At 39.0% G+C, this 24,157-nt stretch overlaps 1 protein-coding gene and 1 pseudogene across 19 annotated transcripts in view; one reads left to right on the top strand and one right to left on the bottom strand.

Moving 5' to 3' along the window:
- The window catches only part of EPB41 (erythrocyte membrane protein band 4.1), a 318,202-nt gene that overhangs the window by 44,004 nt on the left and 250,041 nt on the right, over positions 1 to 24,157 (top strand). The gene's annotated exons all lie outside the window — the stretch shown is intronic.
- On the bottom strand, positions 8,205 to 9,138 carry LOC143654916 (aldo-keto reductase family 1 member B10 pseudogene; annotated as a pseudogene).

The raw sequence follows: 24,157 nt of genomic DNA, 5'->3' as shown, positions 1-24,157 counted from the left end.
TGACCACTAGTATTTCCATCTACCCAATTTATTTTACCTTACCCCCTTATTATTTATTTATTTATTCTTTCTTTCTTTTTATCTGTAGTTTTACTTATCTGTCCAGACACAAGTTTCTCACAATCACACAGTCACATTGTAAACGTTGTATCTTTATATACAGTCGTCTTCAAGAATCTAGGCCACTGAAACACAGCTCAACAGTTTCAGAAACTTCCCTCTAGATGCTCCAATATACCATAAACTAAAAAGGATATCTATATAATGCATAAGAATAACCTCTCAACTCTGTTTGAAGTTTCTCAATCACTGAAACTATTTTTTCTCATTTCTCTCTTCCCATTTTTGGTGAAGAAGCCTTTCTCAATCTCTTAAGGCTGGGCCCTGTCTTATCCTAGGCTTTTTTCTGTCCAATGTTACCAGGGAGATTTACACCCCTGGGAGTCATTTCCCATATAGGAGAGAAGGCAGTGAGTTCACATGCTGAGTGGTTTAGAGAGAGAGTCCACATCTGAGCAACAAAACAGGTTCTCTGGGGGTGATTCTTAGGCATAATTTTAAGTAGGCTTAGCCTATCCTTTGCCAGGGGTAAGTTACATAGGGTCGAACCCCAAAATTGAGGGCTCAGCCCTTTGATTTGGTTGTCCTCACTGCTTCTGACAATATCAGAAATTCTCCAAATGGGGAAGTTGGACACCTTCCCCCTTCACCCCATTCCCCCAAGGGGACCCTGCAAATATTTCTTTATTCACTGCCAGAATCGCTCTGGAATTTATCAGGGGACCACACTAACCTGGACAAACCACAAAATCTCACTCCCTATTCAAGATTCCATATACTTATGGTGTTCAACTGTACTGACCATAAAAGTTAAATTAGGAAATGTACTACCTAAGCAATAAATTTTGCACCAAATAAACTCCTATCTATGTCTTTTCTAAGAGTTGGGAAGTTTCTCCCAGTTATCTCTCCAAATAATCTTCCTAGCCCTTTCCTCTTCTCTTCTTCTCAGACACCAGTGATTCTTATATATTTGTTAACTTCATGTTGTCAATCATTTCCCTGAGATCTGATTCAAAATTTTCTATCTTTTTTTTTTAATCATTTGTTGTTTAGTGTGTTTGAATTCAATTGCTCTATCTTCTGGTTCACTTGTTCTTTCTTCTGTCTCTTCAGATCTGTTGTGTGTCTCTAGTATATTTTAATTTGATCTACAGTATCTTTCATTTCTGTAAGATCTATTTTTCTTTTCTTTCAAATTTTTTGTGTTCTTTTAGTGTCTTCTTGATATCTTTTTTTCTTTAGTCATCTCATTTAAGTTATTTAGGAGATTTGTTTGAACATCTTTGATTAGTTCCAAATTCTTTGTCTCCTCCAGCTTTTTCATTTGTTGGTTTGGCCTGGCCATAATATCTTTTTGCTGTTTCATGTGCTTTGTAATTTTTTACTGATTTCTTGGCATTTGATAAGGTTATTTTGAAAGTTGATTTACCTTTCTTGTCTAAGATTTTTTTGTAGTTGCTTGGGTTTGTGTTGAAGATTTCATTTGCCACCTGGTTTGTCAGTAATTCCCTGCCAAACCAGGTGTGGGGCCTCTCACAATGGGTGCAGCCCTTTTGGGAAGTTTGTTAGAGGCTGGGTAGGAGAGCAGCTTGCCAGATTGCAGTTCCCTGGTCTTCCCAGCAGATGGCTCTGGGATACCCCTTCCTCACAACCCTACTTCTCCCTGACTGTTGCAGCTCGCTGCTGGGCAGGGACATGAATAACAGTCTAGTCGAGGCCACAGGCCTCTGTGTATGCTTGAAGCTGCCAGCTCTGGTTGTTGGGGGTGAGCATTGTGTACCTTTATCAAAACCCCACTTGTGGGCATAATGGGCCTGGTGATTCCCGGACTCCTGCATGGAAAGATTCTGGGCTGTGGGACTGAGGTTCAACTTCCTCAGCCAGCATCTGGCTCAGGAGTATATTGCTTTGCGCTGGCCAGAACGACCCGGGCTGGTGTGCACCCACAGGCCTCATAGGTGGGGGAAGAGCACCTGGCATTGCAATGCAGTTGTTTCTCTCTACCCTGCTTCTCTGCTCATGAATGCTGTGAGTGCCCTGGGCGACTGAAGAAAAAGGACTGAGGCAGTGGGAGCTAGAGTGTCTCGCCACCCAACTGTCAGATTGGCACTGTTCTGCCTCCCCCTTTCCTTCCGAGTAGAGGGCTTCCCAATCTCCCCCCAAACCAGGTACATGCAGCATCCTGCTTTAGGGATGTGGGGTAGGCAGTGGGCACTGCAGCAGAGTCTCTGTGTGTGGATAAAATGAGTCTGCTGGCTCCTGGGTTCCCATGTAGAAACTCTAGGCTGGGGGACTGAAAGGTTTCACTTTCCAGCAGCTGAAATAGGGATGTGCTGCTCCTCAGCTGCTTGATCTGGTTGGTGTGCAGTGGCAGGCTGCAGAGGTGGTTGTGATTCAGCATACTCACCCCAACTTCCCAGTCAGAGTTTCTCTGCTTTTTCATTATGGTGTTCCCTATATAATGCAGTGGTCATTCTCTGGTTACTTGAACCCCAAAACTGCTGACTCAGTCATTTTCTGCCATTTCTTCAGTTGTTCCACAGTGGAGGAATAAACTCTACCTATCTTATTCCATTGTCTTCCTGAAAGTCCCCCATCGTTTTTGTTTTTAAGATACTTTATTGTGAAATATAACATATATACGATAAAGCAATACATTTCAAAGTATATTGTAATAAGTAGTTAGTAGTACAGATTTCAGAGTTTTATATGGTTTATAGTTCCACAATTTTAGGTTTTTCTTTCTAGCTGCTCTAAGACCCTGGAGACTGAAAGAAATATCAATAAATGATTAGCTATCATCCTCATTTGTTAAATCCTTTCTTCTCTGTTATAACCTCCTTTTCTCCTTTGATCCTTTTCCCAATCTTTAGGGGTATTTGGACTATGCCCATTCTAACTTTTTCATATTGGAAAGGGGTGTTGATAATATAGTATTGGGGGGATGAAACAGTTGATGTTCTTGGAGAGGCCGGCCCCTCTGGATTTCAGGACTTGTCTGGCCTAAGAGCCCATCTGGAGGTTGTAGTATTCTGGAAAGTAAATATTAGCTTGTGAAATTTTTGTAGAACCTCAGATAAAGCCCCAGGTGTTCTTTAGGGTCGACAAGAATGGTTTTAGTTGGGGTTTGGTAAACCCTGTTAATTAGCAATATCTAGCTGAAGCTAGCTAACATAAGAGTAGCCTCCAGAATAGCCTCTCGACTTTATTTGTCTCTCTTAGCCACTGATACCTTATTTTGTTACATTTCTTTCCCCACTTTTGGTCAGGAAGGTGTTGCCAATCCCTTGGTGCCAGGGCCAGGCTCATTCCTGGGAGTCATGTCCCACATTGTCATGGAGACTTTTGCCTGTGGATGTCATATCCCACGTTGAGGAGAGGGTAATCATTTTGCAGAGTTGGGCTTAGAAAGAGAGGCCACATCTGAGCAATGAGAAGTTTTCTGGCAGTAACTCTTAAGTATAATTATAGCTATATAGATTTAGCCTCTCCACAAAAGAAATAGACTTCATAAGAGCAAGCCTCAAGGTCAAGGGCTTGGCCTGTTGATTTGGGAGTCCCTAGTGTTTGAGACAGTTTCAGGGGTTTTCCTGGTGGTAAAGCTTAATAGTTCTGAATTAGTTTGTTAAATGCCGTCAGATTGCAATATATCAGAAATGGGTTGGCTTTTATAAAGGGAATTTATTAAGTTACAAGTTCTGAGGCTATAAAAGTATCCAAATTAAGACATTCAGAGAAAGATACCTTGACTTAAGAAAGGCTGATGTGTCTGAAACACTTCTGTTAGCTGGGAAGGCATGTGTCTGGTGTCTCCTTGTCCTTTGGCTTCTGGTTTCAAACAGCTTTCCAGGGGTGTTTTCTTTCTGCATCTCCACAGTCTCTGTGGCAGCTCTGAGCTCTCTCCAAAATGTTTCCCCTTTTAAAGGACTCTAGTAAACTAATCAAGACCCACCTTGAGTGGGCAGAGTCACATCTCCGTCTAAACAAAAGGTCACACCCACAATTGGGGATGTCACATCTCCATGGAAGTAATCAAATCGAAAGGTCGCACCCTAAACAATATTGAAACAGGATTAAAGGACATGACTTTGCTGGGGTATACAACTGTTTCAAACTAGCACAAGTTCCATATTTTTTTCTTCTGTCCCTCAAGGGACTTTGCCAATACTTTTAAATTATATGCTCAACATACTTTGGGATTTCTCCAGCTATTACATTAAGCTGTACAGAATTACAAGCCCTCATTTCCATTCTGGGTGCCATGTGTTTGGGTTGTTTGCATGAGCGTCCAGACAGGTTGAGTTAGATATGTGCTAAAGAAAATTTAGGTTTTGGACAAAATAAACCTCTGGTCTCATGCAGTAGGTAAAGCTCTAAAATATAGACAATGTCCTCCTTATCCCTGTATTCTGATTTACCTTAGTCCCGACCCGATTGGCTTTGTTCTTATCTTTAATTGAAGCCTGATCCCATTTTTGGTGTATTTAACAGTTGTTTTGGGGCAATGCTGACTTTCAGAACTGCAGAACTCCTACTCTGAGACGTAGGTGTCAAACAGGTACCCAAAGTTCCAGGGAAATACCAGGTTATACATATATAGCACAGCATTTCAGAATCTAGAAGTAACTTAATTAAAAGCTCTGGACTAAATGTGACTGCTGAAAGAGCTTACATTCGAGGCTCCGATTTTCTTATAAGTATTTTCTAAAAGAAACCATACATTATTTGTTCTTTTGTTTCTGGCTTATTTTTTATCACATAATGTCCCCTAGGTTCATTCATCTCATTGCATGTCTCACAACTTTGTTCTCTTCTGTGGTCACACAGTGTTCGAGCATATGTATACACCACAGTAAAGATACTACAGCATCTTTCATGTCTGTGATATCTACTATTTCTCTACTTATCCTTTCAAATTCTTCTTTATGCTCTTCTAGTGTCTTCTTGATATCCTTCATGTCATTAGCCAATCCACTGAATTTATTTAGGAAAGTTGTATGAAAACCTTTGATTATTCATTCCAGAGTCTGTGTCTCCTCTAGTGTTTTAATTTGGTCATTTGGCTGGACTTTATCTGCATGCATCTTCACCTACTTTGTGATTTTCTGTTGGCTTTGATATATTTGATTATCTTAATAGGGTTACTTTGGAAGTTGATTTTCCTCAGTCATTTAAGGTTTTGTATTTGCTTGGATTTGCATTGAAGGATTCCTTTTGTGCTTGGTTCATTAGTAATTCCCTGCCAAACCAAGGCCTGAACCTTATGCAGAGGATGCAACTCTACTTGAGGATCTGTTAGAAGTTAGACAGATAAGCAGTCTGCCAGACTGCGTTTTCCATTTCTCACCATCAGGTGGAGCTCCTGGGCCTCCTCTTCCTCTCAGGCCTAATCCTCCACAACCGTGGTAGCTAGGTGAGTTGCATTGAGACCCTGTGCAATTCTAGCCAGGTCCACTTGCCCTGGTGTGCGCTGAAAGCCTCCAACCCCAGGGCTGGGGCATGGGCAGTGTGCACCTCAGTGGAGATTCTGCTAGTCGGCCCAATGGGACTGATGACCCTCAGATTCCTGCTTGGGATGATCTTGGGTTGTGGGACTGAGTATGTCAGCTGCCTCTGTCCACACTCTACATGGAAATGTCTACTGGCTAGGCATGGTGTAGGGTGTGGGATGGGGTGAGGGGCATGGCCTGGGAGCATGGGGTGTAGGGTGATGGGGTGCAGGTGTGCAGGGGGCTGGGGTGGTCATGGCATGTGTGGGCACCAGGGCAAGGGGGCTAGAGGTGCAGCATGACTTACTTCCTCATCTCCATCTCCCTGTCCATGTATTCCTGAGGGCTCTGGGCCTCTGTATGGAAGGAGAGCAGTAGAGTCTGTGTGCTAGCTGGGTTGTCTTTATGACCAGGAAGATAAAGTTCCCTCAGGGAGTTCCAAGCTGCAGAGCTGAGGAGGCTGATGTCCCAAGCTAGCTACGGGGGCAGGCACTTTGTTGGGCATGGCCTCCTGTCCCTGTTTGAATCCCAAAGGGTCCCACTCTCCTCTTTTTCTGTGTCTCAGTTCCTCAGCGTTTTCATCCAGGCTCTCCCTATGTAGTATAGAAGGCCCTCTTAGGTCACTTGAACCCTGGAACTGCTGTTGCAGTTGTTGTTTTTCTTTCACTTCTTTAGTTCTTCCTTGGAGCAGAGGTGAGCTTAGCCTTTTCTATTCCACCATCTTCCCAGAAGTCCCCTGCTGCTTTTTTTTTTTTCCCTATTAGTAAGCATTTATTAATTTAAGAATTAAAAAAATGATTGGACGCAAATATGGCAAAATTTATTATATTTATATTTTTAATATAGGTAACCACATGCCTTGTTATTCTGTATATTACTATATATTTGGAAAATTTAACCATAAGATGTTATTGTAGGAAAAAAAGCAAATAAATTCTCCAGATTAATGGCTGTGTTAGTTAGATTCAGTTGTCAACTTGGCCAGGTGAGCATACCTAGTTCTGTTGCTGCGGACATAAGCCAATGGTACGTGAATCTCATCTGTTGCTAATTACATCCGCAGTCAGCTAGGAGGTGTGTCTGCTGCAATGTGTGACGTTTGACTTAATTGGCTGGTGATTAAATGAGAGAGCGCAATGTTGCACAGCCAAGCAGCTCGGCATTCCTCATCTCAGCACTTGCAGCTCAGCCCAGGCTCTTGGAGATGGAGAAAGAAATCACCCCGGGGAAAGTTGTTGGAACCCAGGGACCTGGAGCAGAGACCATCCTGTGCCTTCCACGTAAGAAAGAACCTCAGTGGAAAGTTAGCTGCCTTTCCTCTGAAGAACCAACAAAATAAATCCCCTTTTATTAAAAGCCAATCCGTCTCTGGTGTGTTGCATTCCGGCAGCTAGCAAACTAGAACAATGGCCATAGGAAACATTCTCCTTGTTTACATTCTGCTTCATTTCCCACTCCCACTCCCAGAGTTACTCTACGCCATTCCCTCAATGAACAGCAGCTCCTTCGTGCATCTTATAGACCTTACTACCACTGGAGTTGACTCCTTAGGCATCATGGCATATTAAAGGGAGCATGGGAGAGAGAGAGAGAGAGAAAGGGAAAGAATGGGGAGAGGCAGGAGAAGACATGGAAGGAAGAGGATGACAAATCAGTCTGAGCTTGCCTAGAGCCTGCCTGCCTTTGAATCTATGGCCCTCCCTCTGACTACTTGGGTGTTCTTGAGCACCCCTGTGTCTCTGTTTCCCCTTCTGTAAAAGGTGACTAATAATACCTACCTGAAAGGGTTTTTTGAAAGGAGTCAATGAGTTAATATTTCAGTTGACTAATGCTGAGTGAATGCAGTATGCCAGAAATGGATTGGCTTTTATAAAGGGGATTTATTAAGTTACAATTGTACCATTGTAAGAACATGAATATGTCCAAATTAAGGCCTCAGAAAAATGGTAACTTCACTCAAGATAGGCTGATCTTGTTGGGGGGTTTCTCTGTCACATGGGAAGGCACATGGCAATGTCTGCTGTACTTCTCTCCTGGCTTCTTATTTCAAGCACTTCTCTCAGCTCCAGTTTCCAGTGGCTTACACACTAAGCATCTGTGTTTCCTTACTTAGCTTCACTGGGTCAGACTGTGCTTTGTCTTTTAGCTTAGCATCGCCAACATCTGTGTCTTGGTTTCATATCTCTGCTCTCTGTGTCCACTCTTATAAGGACTTGAGTAAACTGATTAAGGCCCAGCTTGAATGGGTGGGATCACATTTCCGTGGAAACAATCCAATTGAAAGGTACCATCCACAATTGGGTGGGTCACATCTCCATGGAAACAGCCAAATCTAAAGGTCCTACCCAACAATAGGTCTGCCCCAAAAGACTTGATTAAAAGAACATAGCTTTTCTAGGGTATATAGCAATTTCAAATCAGTACAGTTAACATATACTTCTATTTGTTTTTCTGAGTCTAATCTCCCAATGATGAACTGCTCCTCATTGAACATACTGGTTCTGATTAAAGAGTAGATTCTGAATACAAGAGAACCACATTTAGTATAATTTCTGAAAAGCCTGGTTAAAATTGGTTGTGGGTAGAAGGAAGTACATGCCAGTACAGTGAAGAGAGAGAATCCACTGAATAAGCTCATCTGGACATTCACCTTCAATTTTCTGTATTGAGTGGATGATCCTCCAAATGAGAGACCTATTCTATGGCACAGGCCCTTCAGTTTCTGTTGAAGCTGAGTATAGTTGCCATCTCATCATCACTCAGTTTAAAGTCAAAGACCTGAAAGTTCTCAGCAATGCATTGAGGTGTCACAGACTTGGGGATCACGACCACATTCTCCTGGATATGGAACCAGATCAGAATGTAGGCTGTGGTTTTTCTGTGCTTTGCAACAATCTCCTTAAATCTTGGGATCCTCCAGTAGTGAAGGTTTCTCTGACTTGGCTCATGGTGTGTCTGGAGAACCCAGGGGGCTGTAGGCAGTTACTATGATACCCTTGGAGTGGCAGTACCAGATCAGTTTCTCCTGGATGAGATATGAGTGACACTCCATCTGGTTAGTTACTGCTTTATGTTTCAGTCCAGGTTTGTTCAGAAGTCTTTCAATCTGAAAGTGGTTGAAGTTGGAAATCCCAATGGCCTTCACCAGCCCTTCGTCCACCAACTCTTTAATTACCTCTCAGGCATCCAAGAATGTTGTTTTACTGGGGACAATATTGCCTTAACATCTTTAGGAAGCCAGTCCTTCTCAGGTTGTAATCCCTGTGGAAAATGAATAAGATAGATGTCCAGTTAGTCCAGTTTCAGATCCTTAAGAATTGTCTGGAAGGCTTTCCTCACGAGTCTCTCAAAGAAGGTGTACCATAACTTGCTAATAATGAAGAGATCCTCTTGCTTAACAATCTTCACTTGGTTGGCTATGCCAACTTCATCCTCATTTAGGTAGGCATAAGCAGTCAATGTAGTGATATCCTGTGTCAATCGCTGCCTTCACAACCTCTTTAACTTTGCTTGGAGGAGACTTCTAGGTGCTAAGCCCCACAATGGGCATCTCAACTTTGGTACTGTGTTCCACGGAGGTGGCCATGATTGGTGCAGAAGCAGTTCTGGGCCTCCACTGCTTTTTAATAATGGCAACAGTATTTTTCCCTTTCCAGACTTGAAACCTTGATTTAATGTTTCACTTCTTTATATTATCCACCCATCACATTCTCTTTGTCATCAGGTCCTGTTATATCTTTTGTTTAATGTCTTGTCTTGTGCAGAGGTTGGGAATCCCCAAGACCACCTTCACTTCTAAACCCAACTGCAAGTTCAGGGGTCCTCAAGACCACTTCAGGTGTGGTAATTTGCTATAAGGAGTTACAGAACTCACTGAAAGCTGTTATCATGGTTATATTTATTACTGTACAAGGCTACAGATTAAAATCAATAGGGGGAAAGAGGTTCATTGGGTAGAGTCCAGGAGAATATGGAGGGTGAGCCTCCAGTTGTCCACTGCCAGTGGAGTTGTGGACAGTGCTAACTTTTCTCAGTAGTTGCTGTGGCTTACTACTACCTGTCTGATCAGATATCCTTAGCCTAGCTTTCTTGGTCTTATCCAGTTTATTTCTTTACTATTAAATGTTTTGTCTCTCTTTTTCATTACTTTCATATGTTGTTCTAATCTCAGTGTGATTTGCCCTTTATTCTCTATCATTCCAAATCTGATTCCAACTTCCCTTATTTTTATCCTTGTATTCTTTAGGTTTTTTAATTGTTGGAACTGTATATCATTATTTGGTAATTAATAGGCAAAATTAGAAGTCAAATTTGGACGGGACTTCAGAAATAATTTGGTCCAATATTTTCATTTTGAGATATGGAAACTGTTGCCCCTAAATTTGGACTGAATTAACTAATTCATGGCAGAGAGAGTACTTGATCCTTGGCATTCTCTCACTTTGCATCATATTCTTTTCACCATATGTAGTTGCTTCCCCATTTGTATTGCTTTTTTTTGTACTGTAAAATTCACCACTTTAATGTGTACAATTCAGTGACTTTTAGTACATTCACAAGACTGTGTAACTATTGCCACTATCTAATATCAGAAAATTTTCATCATCCCCAAAAGAAACCCTGTACTTGTTAGCAGTCACATCCTATCCCCTCTCCTTAGCTCCTGACAACCATCAGTCTATTTTCTATATCTCTGGATTTGCCTTTTTTTGATATTTCATATAAATGGAGTCATACAATATGTGGCCTTTTGTGTGTGCTTATTTACTCAACATAATGACTTAAAGGTTCATCCATGTTGTAGTATGTATCAAGACTTCATTCATTTTTATGGCTGAATAATAGTCCATTGTAGGGATGTGCCACATTTTATTTATCCATTCATCTGATGTTGGATTTTGGGTTGTTTTTACTTTGTGTCTATTATGAATAATGCTGCTCTGAACATGCATGTATAAGTTTTGGTGTGAACATGTATTTTCATTTCTCTTAGGTGTATATACCTAGGAGTGGCATTTTTGGGGTCACATAATAACTCTGTATATCACTTTTTGAGGAATTGCTGATCTGTTTTCCACATTGGCTGCACTATTTTACAATCCTACCAGAAGTGTATGAGAGTCTCCATGTCTCCATATCCTCAGAACCATTTGTTATTTTCTGCTTTAAAAAAAGTCATCCTAGTGGTGTCAAGTGGTATCTTGTGCTTGTTATTTGCATTTCCCTGGTGACTAAAGATGATGAGCATCTTTTCATGTGATTATTGGCCATTGCTTTATCTCCTTTGGAGAAATATCTATTATATTCTTTGCCCATTTTTCTTAGTTGGGTTGCCTTTTTGTTACTGAGTTTTTTTGTTTTTTTTTTTTTTACGTGGGCAGGCACCAGGAATCGAACCTGGGTCCTCTGGCATGGCAGGCAAGCATTCTTGCCTGCTGAGCCACTGTGGCCCGCCCTGTTACTGAGTTTTAAGAGTTATTTATATATTCTGGATGCTAGATCCTTATATTACAGATACCTATTTTGTAAATATTTTCTCCCATTCTGTGGGTTGTCTTTTCACTATTGTGATGTACAGGCGTTTAATTCCGAAGTCCACTGTTCTAGTTTGCTAGTTTCCGGAATGCAATATACCAGAAATGGAATGGTTTTTAAGAAGGGGAATTTAGTAAGTTGCTAGATTATAGTTCTAAGGCTGAGAAAATGTCCAAATTAAGGCACTAACAAGAAGCTACCTTCACTCAACAAAGGCCGATGAAGTTCAAGGTTTCTTTCTCACTGGAAAGCCACATGGCGAACATGGCAATGTCTGCTAGCTTTCTCTCCAGACTTCTTGTTTCATTATGCTCCCCTGGGGACATATTCCTTCTTCATCTCCAAAGGTCTCTGGTGGCGTGGGCTCTCTGCTTTGTGGCTCTGATCATTCTGTCATCATTCTCCGCTCTCTCAGAATCTCAAGCCTTTTCCAAAATGCTTCCGCTTTTAAAAGATTCCAGTAAAGGGATCAAGATCCACCTGGAATGGGTAGAGTCACATCTCCCTCTATTTAAAAGTTAATACCCACAATTGGGCGAGGCACATCTCCATGGAGATAACCTAATCAAGTTTCCAATATATAGTACTGCATAGGGATTAGAAGAAATGGTTGTTCCCACAAGATTGATTAGGATTAAAACATGGCTTTTCTAGCATATATAAATCCTTTCAAAATGGCACATCCACCTTATTTTTTCCTTTAGTTGCATGTGCTTTAGATGTCTATCTAAGAAACTGTTGCCTAATCCAAGGTTGTGAAGATTTTACATTTATATTTCTTTAAAGAGTTTTATAGTTTTACATTTAGGTCTTTGATCCATTTTTTTTAACTTTAAAAATTAACAAACAAAGCATTTAGATATCATTCTATTCTACATATATAATCAGTAATTCTTAATATCATCACATAGTTGCATATTCATCATTTCTTAGTACATTTGCATCGATTTAGAAAAAGAAATAAAAAGACAATAGAAAAAGAAATAAAATGATAATAGAGAAAAAAAGACTATACATACCATACCTCTTACCCCTCGCTTTCATTTACCACTAGCATTTCAAACTGAATTTATTTTAACATTTGTTCCCCCTACTATTTATTTTTATTCCATATGTTCTACTCTTCTGTTGATATAGTAGCTAAAAGGAGCATCAGACATAAGGTGTTTTTTTTAAATTTTTTTTTCCATTTTTGAAAAGATTTTTATTGAGACATCTTCATACATCATGCAGTCCATTCAAAGTATACAATCACTGATGTTTGTATACTTAGTTTCATTACATAGTTTTGTATTCATCACCAGGACCATCACATAATTTTGTATTCATCACCAGGATCATTTTTTTTAGAACATTTGCATCACTCCAGAAAATAAAAAGAAAAAAAGAGAAAACTTGAACATCCTATACCCATTACCCCTCCCTCTCATTGACCACTAGTATTGCAATCTACCCAATTTTCCCCCCTTATCACCCCACTATTATTTATTTATTTTTTGTCCTTATTTTTTTACTTATCTGTCCATACCCTGGATAAAGGGAGCATCAGACACAAGGTTTCACAATCACGTGGTCACATTGTAAAAGCTATGTAGTTATACAATTGTCTTCAAGAATTAAAGCTACTGGAACACAGTTCAACAATTTCAGGTATTTCTCTCTAGTCATTCCAATACACCATACTAAAAAGGAATGTTTATGTAATACATAAAAATAACCTCCAGGATAACCTCTTGACTCTGTTTGAAATGTCTCAGCAACTGAGATTTTATTTTGTCTCATTTCTCTCTTACCCCTTTCGGTCAAGAAGGCTTTCTCAATCCCATGATGCCGGGTCCCGTCTCATCCCCTGAAGTACTGTCCCATGTTGCCAGGAAGATTTACAACCCTGGGAGTCATGTCTCCTGTAATGGGGAAGGCATTGAGTTTACCTGCCGAGTTGGTTTAGAGAGAGAAGCCACATGTGAGCAACAAAAGAGGTTCTCTGAGGGTAACTTTTAGGCATAATTATAAGTAAGCTTAGCTTATCCTTTGCAGGAGTAAGTTTCATAGGGTCAAAACCCAAGATCAAGGCTTCAGCCTACTGAATTGGTTGTCCCCACTGCTTGCGAGAATATCAGGGATTCCCCATATGGGGAAGTTGAAAATTTCTCCTTTTTCCCAGGTCCCCAAGGGGACTTTGCAAATACTTTTTTATTTTTTGCCCAAATTACTCTGGGATATATTGGGGCATCACACTAACATGTACAAATCCACAAGATCTCCTGCCCTATTCAAGATTCCATGTAATTCTGGTGTTTGAACAAATTGATCGTACAAGTTAAATTAGATAATGAGCTACCCAAAATATAAATTTTGACTAAATAAACATCTCTTCCTTTGGTTTCATACAGAAGTTGAAGTTTTAAGAGATGGACCATATCATCCTTTACCCTGTATTCTGATTTACCTTGGTCCTATCCGAATCAGCTTCATTCATATCTCTAGTCAAAGTCTGATCACTTTTTCAGCTTTTTAACCTGTTGCTGTATGGGGTGATGCTGACTTTCATAGCTCAGAGCTCTAACTCTGAGTCTCAGGTGTCATATACATTCCTGAAGTTTCAGGGAATGTCAGGTTATACACAAATAGCTTAGGATCTCAGAATTTAGAAATAACTGTTACAACTCCTGAATGTATGTGACTGCTGTAATAGCTTATAATCTAGGATGCTTTACAATAGGCCCCAACCTGATAATCTATGCTCTCGAATTCAATTCTCTGAGTTTGTATATTATAATTAGTCCATATGAGTGAGGCATGATAATATTTGACTTTTTGTTTCTGACATTCCATTCAATATACTGTCCTTGTTTACTAGTTATATGCCTCATAACTTCATTTCTTCTTGCAGTTGCTCAGTAGTCCATTGTATGCTCACACCACAGTCTCCCTTCCATTCCTCAGTTATTGTACCCTTAAATCACCTCTTTCCATTATGGATCATGAACCACTGCCACCATAAACACCAGTGTGCAAGTGTCCATATGTGTCCCATTCTTAGTTCCTACAGGTATATACCTAGCAACGGGGTTGCAGGATCATATGACAATCCTACCCCTAGCCTCCTGTGGAACCACCACTCTGGCCTCCAGAGGAGCTGTACTTCTCAGCTTCCCTACAAACAGTGAATAGGTACATCTCTTTCTCCACATTTTTTCCTAGTACTTGTTTCTCTCTATTCATTATTAAACAGTTTTATTTGCACATCAGACAATCCAACCTAAGGAAATATACATACCTTTCCCACCATAATCTATAAAGAATCCATACCTCTCCCCCATACACCACACTTGTTGACATTTAGTTTTGGCATAATGCTTTATTACATTCAGTGGAAGCATATTACAGTGTTACTGTTGACTATAGACCCTAGCTTGCATTGATTGTACCTTTTCCTATATACTACCCATTTTCAACCCTTTGCAATGTGACATTCCTTTGTTCTCCCTCATGCAAAAGTGTTTTTACATTTTACATTTAATCACCATCATTATCCACTCTAGGCATTCCTAAAATATACCATCTTGGTCTTTATCCTCTATCTCTCCTTTTGGTTTCAAACGTGCACCCAGCCCTTCTCCCTCAACCATACTTGCATTCAGCTTTATTCTTTGTACTTACATTATTGTGCTGCCATCAAGTAGTATTCTGCTATCCATTTTTGCAATCAGTTCTGTTGCACAGTCTGTAATCCTTTGGCACTAAATGCCCAATCTCTACACTTTTTCTATCTCCTGATAATCTGTGTTCTTAACTTTAACTAACAAAGTTCACTCATTAATATTAGTGTATATTAGTGAAACCATGCAGTAGTCCCATAAGTTGTGAATGTTGTATTTTCATTTTCATTTGCCTCAAGATATTTACTGTTTTCTCTTGTAATTTCTTCCTTGACCCACTTGTTGTTTAGCCTTCATGTATTTGTGAATTTTCTGGCTTTCTGTCTGTTATTTATTTCCAACTTCATTCCATTATGATCCAAGAAAGTATCTTGTACAATTTCAGTCTTTTTAAATTTATTGAGACTTGCTTTGTGACCCAATATGCAATCTGTCCTGGAGAATGATCCATGAGCACTTGAAAAAAATGTATATCCTGCTGTTGTGGGGTATAATGTTCTGTAAATGTCTGTTAAGTCATTTATTGTAGTATTCACAATCTGTTTCCTTATTGATCCTCTGTATAGATGTTCTGTCCATTGATGATAGTGGTGCATTGAAGTCTCCAGCTGTTATTGTAGATGTGTCTACTGAAGGAGAACTTCAGTGTTGACAGTGTGTGCCTCATGTATTTTAGGGCACTCTGTCTTGGTGCATAAATATTTAGGATTGTTATTCTTCATGATGAATTGTTCCTTTTATTAATACTTAGTGTCTTTCTTTGTTTCTTTTTTCTTACATTGGATGTCTAATTTGTTGGATATTAGTACAGCTACCTCTGTTTTTTTCTGGTTGTTGTTTGCATGAAATATATTTTTCCTGTCTTTCACTTTCAACCTATTTTTGTCCTTGAGTCTAAAGTGGGTGTCTTGTAGACAGCACATAGTTGGGTTCTGTTTTTTAATCCATTCTGCCAGTCTGTGTCTTTTGATTGAGGAGTTTAATCCATTAAAATTTAATATTACTGTAAAGGCAGTACTTTCTTCTACTACTTTGTCTTTAGAATTTGATGTGGCATATCTTTTTCTTTTTCTCTTTTTACCCTCACTGATAGTCTTCATCCACACTTTTCTCTAGCCCTCTCTTTCCTGTCTTTTCCTATATGCTTATAGTGCTTCCTTTAGTAATTTTTATAGAGCCAGTCTTTTATTCACAAACACTCTCAGAAATATTTTAAACTCTCCCTCAGTTTTAAAGGACAGTTTTGCCAGGTATAGAATTTTGGTTGGCATTTTTTCTCTTCTAGTTTCTTAAATATATCATACTACTGTCTCTCACCTCCATGGTTTTTTTTAAAATTATTTTATTTTATTTTTATAAATACCAAAAAAATCAAACATATGCAAACATTCCTATTTTGATCATTCCATTCTACATATATAATCAGTAATTCACGATATCATCACATAGTTGCATATTCATCATCATGATCATTTCTTGAAACATTTGCATCTATTCAGAAAAAGAAATAAAATGAAAACAGAAAAAAAATTATACATACCATACCCCTTACCCCTCCCTTTCATTGATCATTAGCATTTCAAACTAAATTTATTTTAACATTTTTCCCCCTATTATTTATTTTTATTCCATATGTTCTACTCGTCTGTTGACAAGGTAGATAAAAGGAGCATCAGAAACAAGGTTTTCACAATCACACAGTCACATTGTGAAAGCTATATCATTATACAATCATCTTCAAGAAACATGGCTACTGGAACACAGCTCTACATTTTCAGGCAGTTCCCTCCAGCCTCTCCATTTCATCTTGAATAACAAGGTGATATCTACTTAACGTGTAAGAATAACCTCCAGGATAACCTCTCGACTCTGTTTGGAATCTCTCAGCCGTTGACACTTAATTTGTCTCATTTCACTCTTCCCCCTTTTGGTCGAGAAGGTTTTCTCAGTCCCTTGATGCTGAATCTCAGCTCATTCTAGGGTTTTTTATCAATCCCTTGATGCTGAGTCTGAGCTCATTCTAGGATTTCTGTCCCACATTGCCAGGAAGGTTCACACCCCTGGGAGGCATGTCTCACGTAGACAGCGGGAGGGTGGTGAGTTTGCTTGTTGTGTTGGCTGGAGAGAGAGGCCACATCTGAGCAACAAAAGAGGTTCTCTTGGGAGTGACTCTTAGGCCTAATTTTTTTTAAGGAATAACACTTTCATTATCAGTTTATTTAAAACATTTTCTTTCCATTGTTATTTCCTTTTTTAGAAAAATGATGATATTATATTATTCAGAAGATGTCTGACAATGGTTGCCTTTCCTTTTTTCTTCTCAGTCTTCCCTGATCACCACTTCCATTCTTCTCCATCCACTGAGACCTTCTCAAGTGTGTTATGTCCTTGAGGATGTACTTATCCTTAAACATATACACTTTGGATTTGGATATTTGTGTTTGTACTTTCCTTAAATCTAATTGTGTGTTAGGATTCATTCTTTTTTTCACTCTTTTGCTCAAATCTGTCTTTATATGATTTGTATTCCTTTATGTGTATCTTATGCATTGTTTTTTTAAAATTTTTTATTAATTAAAAAAAATGATAAGAAACAAACATTCCCAACACATACACTCAGCAATTCACAATATCATCATATAGTTGCATATTCATCATCATGATCATTTCCCAGAACATTAGCATCAATTCAGAAAAAGAAATAAAAAGACAACAGAAAAATATAACAAACAGAAAAAAAAAATTTTTACAGGCCACACCTCTTACTGATCCCTTTCATTGATCACTAGCATTTCAAACTAAATCTATTTTAACATTTGTTTCCCCTATTATTTATTTTTATTCCATATGTTCCTCTCATCTGTTGACAAGGTAGATAAAAGGAGCGTCAGAAACAAGGTTTTCACAATCACACAGTCACACTGTGAAAGTTATATCATTATATAATCATCATCAAGAAACATGGCTACTGGAACACAACTCTACATTTTCAGGCAGTTCCCTCCAGCCTCTCCATTACATCTTGGATAACTGGGTGATATCTACTTAATGCATAAGAATAACCTCCAGGATAACCTCTCGACTCTGTTTGGAATCTCTCAGCCATTGCCACTTGGTCTCATTTCACTCTTCCCCCTTTTGGTCGAGAAGGTTTTCTCAATCCCTTGATGCTGGGTCTTAGCTCATTCTAGAGATTTTCTCAATCCCTTGATGCTGAATCTCAGCTCATTCTGGGATTTCTGTCCCACGCTGCCAGGAAGATCCACACCCCTGGTAGTCATGTCCCAAGTAGACAGAGGGAGGGTGGTGAGGCTGCTTGCTGTATTGGCTGGAGAGAGAGGCCATATCTGAGCAACAAAAGAGATTCTCTTGGGGGTGACTCTCAGGCTTAATTTTAAGTAGGTTTGACCTATCCCCAGTGGGGTTAAGTTTCATCTGAACAAACCCCAAGACTGGGGGCTCAGCCTATAGCTTTGGTTGTCCACACTGCTTGTGAGAATATCAAGAATTCAATTTAGGGAAGTTGAGTTCTCCCCTGTTCTCACCATTTCCCGAAGGGGACTTTGCAAATACTTTTCCACTCACTGATCAAATCACTCTGGGATTCATCAGGGCATCACCTGGACAAACCAACAAAATCTCATGTCCTATATTAAGTTCCATGTACTTAAGGTGTTCAATCAACTATCTACATGAGTTATATTAGGAGATGCACTAGTCAAAGTATAGATTTGTACCAAATAAACATTTTTTGCTTTAGTCTCACGCATTAGTTGAAATTTTAAACTATTAAGTACCATCTGTTTCAGCACACTGCAATAATGACATTCTTTTGTTCTTCCTCATGCAAAAACATTTTTTAAATTTGTACATTTAGTCACTATCATTATACACTCTAGGCATTCTTAAATTACACCATCTCAATCTTTTCTTTATAACTTTTTTTATTAATAAAAAAATTAACAAACAAAACATTAAGATATCATTCCATTCTACATATACAATCAGTAATTCTTAATATCATCACATAGTTGCATATTCATCATTTCTTAGAACATTTTTACCGATTTAGAAAAAGAAATAAAAAGACAACAGAAAAAGAAATAATACGATAACAGAGAAAAGAAAAGATGATACATACCATACCCCTTACCCCTCACTTTCATTTACCACTAGCATTTCAAACTAAATTTATTTTAACATTTGTTCCCCTTATTATTTATTTTTATTCCATATGTTCTACTCTTCTGTTGATATAGTAGCTAAAAGAAGCATCAGACACAAGGTTTTCACATTCACAGAGTCTCATTGTGAAAGCTATACCATTGTTCAATCATCATCAAGAAACATGGCTACTGGAACACAGCTCTACATTTTCAGGCAGTTCCCTCCAGCCTCTCCGCTACATCTTGAACAACAAGGTGATATCTACTTAATGCATAAGAATAACCTCCAGGATAACCTCTTGACTCTGTTTGGAATCTCTCAGCCATTGACACTTAGTCTCATTTCATTCTTCCCCCTTTGGTCGAGAAGTATCTCTCAATCCCTTGATGTTAATTCTCAGCTCATTCTAGGGTTTTCCTCAGTCCCTTGATGCTGAGTCTCAGCTCATTCCAAGATCTCTGTCCCACATTGCCAGGAAGGTCCACACCCCTGGGAGTCATGTCCCACGCAGAGAAGGGGAGGGTGGTGAGACTGCTCGTCATGTTGGCTGGAGAGAGAGGCCACATCTGAGCAACAAAAGAGGCTCTCTTGGGGATGACACTTAGGCCTAAATTTTAAGTAGACTTGACCTATCCTTTGTGGGTTAAGTTTCATCTGAACAAACCCCAAGACTGGGGGCTCAGCCTATAGCTTTGGTTGTCCACACTGCTTGTGAGAATATCAAGAATTCAACTTGGGGAAGTTGAATTTCTCCCCACTCTCACCATTCCCGAAGGGGGCTTGCAAATACTTTTCCAGTCACTGATCAAATCACTCTGGGATTCATCGGAGCATCACTCTGGACAAACCAACAAAATATCATGTCCTACCTGAGATTGTAAGTACTTATGACATTCAATCAAACTATCTACATGAGTTATATTAGGAAATGCTCTAGTCAAAATCTAAATTTTGTAACAAATAAACATTTTTTGCTTTAGTCTCACACATAAGGTGACGTTTTAAAGTATTAATTATCATCTATTTTCAGCACCCTGCAATAATGACATTCCTTTGTTCTTCTCACACAAAAACATCTTTAAAATTTGTACATTGTACATTTCACTATTATTATACACTCTAGGCATTCCTAGATTATACCATCTCGATCTTTAACATCTTTCTTTCTGATTTCATTTATGTCCCCAGCCCTCCTCCCTCTATCATTCTCACATGCAGCTTCATTCAGTGTTTTAACATAATTACATTACAGTTAGGTTGTATCGTGCTGTCCATTTCTGAGTTTTTATATTCAGTCCTGTTGCACAGTCTGTATCCCTTCAGCTCCAATTACCCAATATCTCACCCTATTTCTATCTCCTGATGGTCTCTGTTACCAAGGAAATATTCCAAGTTTATTCACTAATGTCAGTTCATATCATGAGACCATATAGTATTTGTCCTTTTGTTTGTGGCTAATCACACTCAGCATAATGTTCTCGAGGTCCATTCATGTTGTTACATACTTCATAACTTTATTCTGTCTTACAGCTGCATAATATTCCATGTTATGTAAATGTCACTGTTTGTTTAGTCAACTGTCTGTTGATGGACATTTTGGCTATTTCCATCTCTTGGTCATTGTTAATAATGCTGCTATAAACATTGCTGTGTAAATGTCCATTTGTGTCCTTGGCCTGGTGTCCTTTGAGTAGAGACAGCATATAGATGGGTCCTGTTTTTTAGTCCATTCTGCCAGACTATGTCTTTTGATTGGAGAGTTTAATCCATTAACATTCAGTGTTATTACTGCATGGGTAGTACTTTTTTCTACTATTTTGCCTTCTGGATTTTATATGTCATATCTCCATTCTGCCAGACTAGGTCTTTTGATTGGAGAGTTTAATCCATTAACATTCAGTGTTATTACTGCATGGGTAGTACTTTCTTCTACTATTTTGCCTTCTGGATTTTATATGGCATATCTAATTTTCCTTCCTTTTACCTTTACTCATAGTCTTCCTTTCTACACTCTTCTCCACACCTCTCTCTTCTGTCTTCGTATCTGTCTCTAGTATTCCCTTTAGTATTTCTTGCAGAGCTGGTCTCTTGGTCACAAATTCTCTCAGTGATTTTTTTGTCTGAAAATGTTTTAATTTCTCTCTCATTTTTGAAGCACAATTTTGCTGGATATAGAATTCTTGGTTGGCACTTTTTCTCTTTTAATAATTTAAATATATTATCCCACTGTCTTCTCGCCTCCATGGTTTCTGCTGAGAGATCTGCGCATAGTCTTATTGGGCTTCCCTTGTATGTGATGGATTGCTTTTCTCTTGCTGCTTTCAAGATCCTCTCTTTCTCTTTGACCTCTGACATTCTGATTATTAAATGTCTTGGAGTACGTCTATTTGGATCTATTCTCTTTGGGGTATGCTGCACTTCTTGGAGCTGTAATTTTAAGTCTTTGGTAAGAGTTGGGAAATTTTCAGTGATAATTTCCTCCATTAGTTTTTCTCCTCCTTTTCCCTTCTCTTCTCCTTCTGGGACACCCACAACACGTATATTCATGCGTTTCATATTGTCTTTCAATTCCCTGAGTCCCTGCTCATATTTTTCCATTTTTTTCCCCATAGTTTCTGTTTGTTGTCGGATTTCAGATCCGTCCTCCAGTTTTGAAATCCTATGTTCTGTCTCTCGAAATCTACCATTGTAGGTTTCCATTGTTTTTTCATCTCTCCTACTGTGTCTTTCATTCCCATAAGTTCTGTGATTTGTTTTTTCAGACTTTGAGTTTCTTCTCTTTGTTCTTTCCTTGCCTTCTTTATATCCTCCCTCAATTCATTGATTTGGTTTTTGATGAGGTTTTCCATGTCTCTATGTACATTCTGAATTAATTGTTTCAGCTCCTGTATGTCATTTGAATTGTTGGTTTGTTCCTTTGACTGGGCCATATCTTCAGTTTCCCTAGTGTGATTTGTTATTTTTTGCTAGTGTCTAGGCATTTAATTACATTAATTAGTTTATTCTGGAGATTGCTTTCACTTCTTTTATCTAGGGTTTTCTTGCTGGATGAATTTGTTGTCTATCTGTTCTTTGACATTCACTTCAGCTTTTTCTGGACCTTTAGCTTAAGTTTTGTTTAACAGAGGAGAATTTTTCAGTTCTTATTTTCTTGTTTCTTGCCCTGCTTGTGTGGTGCCTTCCCCCCCACACACACACTTAGGAGTGTCTGCTTAGATATTATATACCCCAGCCAGATTTTCCCAGACCAAACTGGCCTCCTGTCAGGAGAAAAGAGTCACCTGCGTTGGTTTTCCCTGAGGGTGAGACCCAGCAGATTGAAAGACTTTCCTGTGAAGTCTCTGGACTCTGCTTTTCTTATCCTGCCCAGTATGTGGCGCTTGTCAGACTGCAGGTCCCACCAGCATAAGATTATAGGTACCTTTAACTTTGGCAGACTCTCCCTGCTGAGGGCGTGGTGGAGACAGAGAAGAGGTTGTAGGCTGGTTTTAATGGCTTCAAGTTACCAAACCCTGGTGTCTGAATTCCTTGATGGAAGGATTCCACCTGGGTGGGGCTTCACCCGTCCCCTGGGGAATGCCCAGGCTCCAGACAAGCCCCCAGAAGAGTTTACTTCTGCCTATGCCTGGGGCAGTTGCAGCCTGAAAAGTCCTGCCGCTGTATCCAGAGGCAGTCAAGCCTTTGTAGATACACAGCCACAAAAACCTCTGTTTCCTTCTTTTTTTCCCCCCCTTTTTCTGTCAGTCCTGCCCCCTTGGTGCCAGGGCAAAAATGATCAACCTCTGCTTTGATCAGGTTCACCTATGCTGGGGGCCTATATATATATTTTTTTTATTAATTAGAAAAAAAAATAAATTAACACAACATTTAGAAATCTTTCCATTCTACATATGCAATCAGTAATTGTTAATATCATTACATAGATGTATGATCATCATTTCTTAGTAAATTTGCATCGATTTAGGAAAAGAACTAGCAAAACAACAGGAGAAGATATAGAATGTTAATATAGAGAAAAAAATAAAAATAATACTAATAAAAAATAAAAAAATATATATGTAAAAAAGGAAATAGAAAAAAACAAAAGACACAAACAAACAAACAAAAAAGCTATAGCTCAGATGCAGCTTCATTCAGTGTTTTAACATAATTACATTACAATTAGGTATTATTGTGCTGTCCATTTTTGAGTTTTTGTATCTAGTCCTGTTGCACAGTCTGTACCCCTTCAGCTCCAATTACCCATTATCTTACCCTATTTCTAACTCCTGCTGGTTTCTGTTACCAATGACATATTCCAAGTTTATTCTCGAATGTCGGTTCACATCAGTGGGACCATACAGTATTTGTCCTTTAGTTTTTGGCTAGACTCACTCAGCATAATGTTCTCTAGGTCCTTCCATGTTATTACATGCTTCATAAGTTTATCCTGCCTTAAAGCTGCATAATATTCCATCGTATGTATATACCACAGTTTGTTTAGCCACTCGTCTGTTGATGGACATTTTGGCTGTTTCCATCTCTTTGCAATTGTAAATAACGCTGCTATAAACATTGGTGTGCAAATGTCCGTTTGTGTCTTTGCCCTTAAGTCCTTTGAGTAGATACCTAGCAATGGTATTGCTGGGTCGTATGGCAATTCTATATTCAGTTTTTTGAGGAACCGCCAAACTGCCTTCCACAGTGGTTGCACCATTTGACATTCCCACCAACAGTGGATAAGTGTGCCTCTTTCTCCGCATCCTCTCCAGCACTTGTCATTTTCTGTTTTGTTGATAATGGCCATTCTGGTGGGTGTGAGATGATATCTCATTGTGGTTTTGATTTGCATTTCTCTAATGGCCAGGGACATTGAGCATCTCTTCATGTGCCTTTTGGCCATTTGTATTTCCTCTTCTGAGAGGTGTCTGTTCAAGTCTTTTTCCCATTTTGTAATTGGGTTGGCTGTCCTTTTGTTGTTGAGCTGAACAATCTCTTTATAAATTCTGGATACTAGACCTTTATCTGATATGTCGTTTCCAAATATTGTCTCCCATTGTGTAGGCTGTCTTTCTACTTTCTTTTTTTTTTTAATTAAAAAAAATTAACTAACACAACATTTAGAAATCATTCCATTCTACATATGCAATCAGTAATTCTAAATATCATCACATAGATGTATGATCATCATTTCTTAGTACATATGCATCGATTTAGAAAAAGAAATAGCAAGACAACAGAAAAAGAAATAAAATGATAATA

This window comes from Tamandua tetradactyla, chromosome 2, assembly GCF_023851605.1.
Source record: "Tamandua tetradactyla isolate mTamTet1 chromosome 2, mTamTet1.pri, whole genome shotgun sequence".
NCBI lineage: Eukaryota > Metazoa > Chordata > Mammalia > Pilosa > Myrmecophagidae > Tamandua > Tamandua tetradactyla.
The sequence above is the reverse complement of the archived record's forward strand: the minus strand, read 5'-3'. Positions and strand labels throughout refer to the sequence as shown.